The sequence below is a fragment of the Sarcophilus harrisii genome, chromosome 1, assembly GCF_902635505.1.
Source record: "Sarcophilus harrisii chromosome 1, mSarHar1.11, whole genome shotgun sequence".
Classification (NCBI taxonomy): Eukaryota; Metazoa; Chordata; class Mammalia; order Dasyuromorphia; family Dasyuridae; genus Sarcophilus; species Sarcophilus harrisii.
This window is the reverse complement of record NC_045426.1, coordinates 712,382,422-712,388,519: the sequence shown is the minus strand read 5'-3', so window position 1 is coordinate 712,388,519 and position 6,098 is coordinate 712,382,422.

Below are 6,098 nucleotides of genomic sequence, written 5' to 3'. Positions count from 1 at the left end.
GGTCACTCTCTCCTCCAGAGCTATCTGGGTCCAGGGGCTGTACACGGATCATCAGCACGACAAGACACATCTCCCCCCTTCCCCCCGATGCAGCGGGACGCCTTGGCCCCTCATTTGTCCTGAGTGCAGGAAAGCGCTGAATGACAGGAGTGGCCAGAATCCCTCATTTCAAACTGGGATAACGTCTTCAGCCTTGGTGCTCGGGTCTTCCTAACTCCAGGCTGGGCACCCAGTGCACTCACCACCGGGATGCCAGGGGGCAACAAACCCCGACGCAAGCAGAGGGCTCAGCTCACACATCTCTGTATTTCTTACCAAAACGCTGGGTTAGTTCACAACTCCACCAACGGTGATTCTCTCATTTTCTATATTCTCCCAAATTCTTTGTAATTTTCTTTTTGGTCCAGGTAGCCAGTCTGCTGGGTGCGGAGGCACCTCGGAATTGTTTTAATTTGCATTTCAAGGAGACCTCAGCTTCTGCAGCACTTTGCTGAGTGACTTCTCTGTGTTGTGTTTCCACCTTTTCAGTTTCCTTTTATGGATTATCTTCTTAGATGGTAAACTTTTTGAAGGCAGGTATCGGGTTTTTTCTTGTAATTGCACCACTAGCTCTTAGCTCAACAACAAAACACTTAGCCACTTGATAGATATTTACGGACTATTGAGACTTAGGATAAAGGACCTGCTTGTAGATAGAGGCCTGAGCCACCAAATAAAGAGGGAGAGATGGAAGCTCCAAGGACTGAAGCAGCAAGGCTATGAAAAGGAGATGGGCTCTTACTTTGACCAGAGCAGGGAATGAAGGCCTTTCTTTCTGTCTCTGAAGAAGGGCTGAGCTTCACCTTGCCAAAGCCAGGAATCCCTTAAACTTAATTACCCAGAAGAGAAGACAGCGTCCTCGCCCACTCCTCTGAAGAGGGGGAAGGCATCTGCGTGTGGAATATGGCATATTTGTCATAATTTTTTGCTGTATTGCTGAGTTTTACCACCATCCCCTCCTTTCTGTTCTTTTTCCTTTAAAAATATTGTTACACCTATTTAATATGTATAGGACTGCTTGCCATTTGGGGAAGGGGATGGAGGGAGGGAGGGGAAAAATCGGAACAGAAGTGAGTGCAAGGGATAATGTTGTAAAAAATTACCCTGGCAGGGGTTCTGGCAATAAAGTTATTAATAAAAAAAATAAAAATATTGTTACATGAAATAGTTCTCTGGGAGGAGGGATACAAGGATGCATCCCTTAGACATCTAAAATTGAAACATGTAGAAATTTATATTAAAAAATAAATGCTTGTTAAATCCTTCAGAGAGTTTGTCCTTCCCACCATCTCTCCCTTTTATAGTCTCCAGTTTTACTTATCAACGGGCACCTTCTCCACACTCACCAGCTGCGGAAGCCTCCCCTCGAAGATCTCCCTTTGGCCCTGCCCTCCTAGTCCTGGATCTTTTTTCCATCTCCTGCTTAAACTGCCCATGTGGTGCCCACTCATTGCCTCCACTTCCTCACAGCTTACTTGTTCCACCACCCGGCTGACTCTATTCTCTCCATGTTTCCTTATGGTCTTCTAAATGCTCCATCCATTGGTTTTCCCCCCAAGCTTTCCTCCTTGACCTCTTGGTGGCTTCTGATATCACTGATCACCCCTGGAGGCAGGTAGATGGCATGGCAGATGGAATGCTGGGAATAGCATTAGGAATCCCTGAATTCGAATCCTGACTCAGATACTTCCTAGCTGTGTGACTCCGGGTAAAGCTCCACCTGCCTCTGTTTCCTCATCTGGAAAATGGGAGCCACAAAAGCTCTTGCCTCCCAGAATAATTGTGAAGTCTGAGATATTTGTAGAATACTTAGCCCAGTGCCTGGCAAACAGTGGACACTTAATATATGCTCGGTCCCTTCACTGTTGCCCCCATTCAAGAAATCTTTCCAGAATGGTTTTGTTCACAACTCCATCCAGAGCACGAGCCTAATCCCCACGTTCCCTTAAGCATCTGTCCTTTCAGCCAGTCAGATGGGGGAGATGCTGTCTCCCAGGTACTTTAATTTGCATTTCAAGGGGAACACCAGCTCTTCCAGGAACCCAGCGTCAAAGCTTTGGTCTCATCCCTGACTCCTCACTCTCTTCTCTAAGCCATGGCTACCTTTTGTTTCTCCCATCCACCTCTCCCCACTTCTCCTCCAGAGTCTGGATAAGCCCTATCACCTCTCACCTGGAACACTGCATTAACTTTCTGTTTCCCCTGCCTCCATCTCTCCCTATTCCACTCCACCTGTCAGTCCCTTGTCAGGGAATGAGTCTGATTATGTCAGCCCCCCCCTCACCCAAGCTTGATAAACTGCAGTGGCTCCCTATTACCTCCAGGATCAAATAAAGCAAATCTAAAGCATCTAAGACCCTACCCAGTATTCACTCCAGGTCCTGGTCACTAAGGTCTATTTACCATTTCTCAGACGAACACATCATTTCTCATTTCTGAGCCTTTGCAAGGAAGTATCCCTAGTCGGGAATGCTCTCCCTTCCCACTCAGGACTCTTGGAATTCCTTGCCTTTCCTGGTCCTCCCAGCTGCTGGTGCCATCCTCTCCTCTCTGTATCCCGTGTGTTCTGATTTATGGGGAGTTACCTGGTTAGAGTGGAAGCTCCTTGAGGGCAGGGACTTTTCTTTATCTGAGCACTTGGTACATAATAAGCACTTAACAATTGCTTGTTAATTGACTGGTTGATGTTACAGGTTCTGGAGTAGCTCCTAGACTGTTTAGCTTGAGTCCATCTCATCCAGATGAGAATGAGGGACCGAGGAGGAAAATGACTTGACCAAAAGTCATACAGGGTAGTAAGTGACCCTCCTCCAACTCTTTTTTTTAATATACTTTTTATTTACAAGATATATGAAGAGGTAATTCTCCAATATTGACCCTTGCAAAATCTTCTGTTCCTACTTTTCCCCTCCCTTCCTCCCCCTAGATGGCAGATAGTCCCATACATGTTAAATATGTTATAGTATATGTTAAATACAATATATGTGTACATATGTGTATAGTTATCTTGTTATACAAGAAAAATCGGATCTAGAAAGAAGGGAAAAATCTGAGAAGGAAAACAAGAATGTAAGCAAACAATAACAGAGGGATTGGAAATGCTCTGCTGTGGGCTACACTCATTTCCCATTGTTCTCTCTCTGGGTGTACCTGATTTTCTTCATTACTGAACAATTAGAACAGATTTGGTTCATCTCATTGCTGGAGAGCCACGTCCCTCAGAATACATCCTCACACAGTATCGTTGTTGAGGTATATAATGATCTCCTGGCCCTGCTCGTTTCCCTCAGCATCAGTTCGTGTAAGTCTCTCCAGGCCTTTCTGAAATCCTCCTGCTGGTCATTTCTTACCGAACAATAATATCCCATAATATTCATATACCACAATTTACCCAACCATTCTCCAATTGAGGGGCATCCACTCAGTTTCCAGTTTCTGGCCACTACACAAGGGACTGACACAAAAGTTTTTGTACATATGGGTCCCTTTCCCTTCTTTAAGATCTCTTTGCGATATAAGCCCAGTAGAAACACTGCTGGATTAAAGGGGGATGCACAGTTTGATTTTTTTTTTTTTTTGAGCGTAGTTTCAAATTGCTCTCCAGAATGGCTGGATGTAGCCACAACTCCCCCAACAATGCATCAGTGTCCCAGTTTTCCCACATCCCCTCCAACATTCCCCATTACCTTTCCCTGTCATTCTAGCCAGTCTGACAGGTGTGTGGTGGTATCTCAAAATTCTCTTAATTTGCATTTCTCTGATCAATAATGACTCGGAGCATCTTTTCATATGGATTAAAAATAGTTTCAATTTCTTCATCCGGAAATTGTCTGTTCCTATCCCCTCCACCTCTTTTTGATAGGGAAATGCTTTTCCCAACATTTCTCTATGTCCTGCATGAGCCACTGGGGACACCGTGGTACAAGAAGTCCCAATCTGGCTGTTGCCCTCCCTTCCCTGGGCCTACTGGATGACAGCGTGTCTCTATATCAATTATCCCCCCAGGGAGATGATACTGGTATTTTCCACCAGGTGCTATTCACTCTGAACCACCAGCCCAGGAGCCTCTCCTCCTTTTGTGGGGCTGCTGTATCCCCGTTGGCCACTAGAGGGTAACCAGCCGGTAAACATCTGAGCTGTCCCCTCACTGGGCTTTGAGCAGCAACTGCTTCGCAATTTAAATTGCATTTATAAGGTTTACAACTTAGCTGGGGGATGACGGGGAATATTGCTCAACAAGGTGGGTTCCCTCTGAAGGCCGCATTTAAGAGATGCAGGTGCTCAAAATCCTGGGGCCGTATTGCTTAGATATTGCACCGGGCACAGCCAACTCCAAGGGAAAGCTTAGCCCTTGTTTCAGGGAATCATGTCTCAGAGCCTCCTTCCTCTTGCTCTCCTGGATCTGCCAGCTTTGGCGGCTGGAAGGCTCATCAAGGAATAAAGGAGGGGCTTGTGTGTGTCCCTACGCCCTCTCGCAGAGAAGTGGTTCTGTCCCCCTTTCTCACTCTCCCTCTGGCCAGTATCCAGTCTCCCTGGCTGAGCACCAAGGGGGAAGGCCGTTGAGCCTTTGGCCCGTCTTCCTCAGGAAGTCTCCAATCTGCGTCCCGTTACAGGCTGCTTTATGCCCGGGCCCGGGGGTCTCACGCATGACCTGGGGGAGGCAAAGGGAGGCGCCAGGTAGGAGACCCGTCCCCTCCGCCGGGCAGCTCGCCTGGGGCCCGATCCAGGGCCCGTGAGGAATGATGCTCTCCCTGAAGCTCCGTCACCCCCAGGGAAGCGAGCCAAGCCCGAGCCGGCTGTGCAGGGCCCCGACCCCCGCGGGGCGTTCCCAGCCGGGGCGAGGGGGCGCTCCCCGGGATGTGTCCGGGCCCCCGCGGCCTCATGGGACGGCGGCCTGGGATACCCCGGAGGGGGCGGGTAAGGGCGCAGGTTCCCTCCATCACTAAGAAGTGGGGCAGAGCTGGGAACCCGCGGAGCTTCCGGGCCCTTCCCAGGGCCGGCCGCGGGCCAGCCCGCGCACCCGGAGGCCCTACGGCCCGAGCCTGACTGGTGGGTGATCCCGGGCCTCACTGTCCTCATCTGTAAAAGGGGGACGGAGCAGGGCCTGCGGCGGGGTCCGGGGGGAGGCTGGCGCCCCTGGTTGGGGACGGGCCGATGCCACTGGGCCACCGTCTCCAGGCCCGGAGGGGCACAGCCGGCTCCCGGCCGGTCAGCCCCCCCCCCCGACCCGCCTCCCCCGCCCGACCCGGCCTCCCGCCCCCCGGCCCCCCCCCCCGGCCCCCCCCCGGCCCCCCCCCCCCCCGGCCCCGCGCCTCCCCCCACTCCGACCCGCACCGCCGCCGCCGCCGCCGCCGCCGCCCTGGCCCGCTCTGCCCGGGAGCCCTCACTCCCTGACCCAGCCAACGGTTCCGTCCCCCTTAATCTGGTTCAGCCCCGGCTGGGGGACAGGGAGACCCCTCCCCCGGGAGGGGCTGCCCCCCCCGCTCCTCCTGGGGGGCCACGTGAAGTTCCTGGGGCACCTTCTGGCGGGGGGGCCCTGTCACCGATCCCGGCTGGGGGGGCCTCAGTCTGGCTGCGGATCATTACTAATAAATACGGGACGGCGGGGGCGGCTCCTGGGAGCGCCTGGTTCTTCTCTCGGGCGGGCCTTGGCTGGTACTCGCTGAGCGAGGCGAGACCCGGGGCCGGGGTCAGATGTCACTTATCTACGTGACCCGCGGCGGGGGCGGGGCGGGGAGGCTGGTCTCGGGGCGAGTCGTTACTGATCTTGGGGCGGAGAGAACAAGGCCCGTCAGTGACATCACTGGCGCCTGGGGCGCTGCCCGGCCCGGCCCGGCTCGGCCTGGTCCGCCCCCGCCGCCCTCGGGCCTGGCAGAAATTTCCCACCGCGGCCGGGGGGGGGGAGAGAACAAGGCCCGGTCTGACTGGGACCGTCAGTGACATCACGGCTGCCTGGGGAGAACAAGGCCCGGTCTGGCTGCGGACCGTCAGTGACATACACGGCTGCCTGGGCGCCCCGGCCTGGCTCAGCCGGGCCTGGTCTGCCCCCGCCGCCGCTC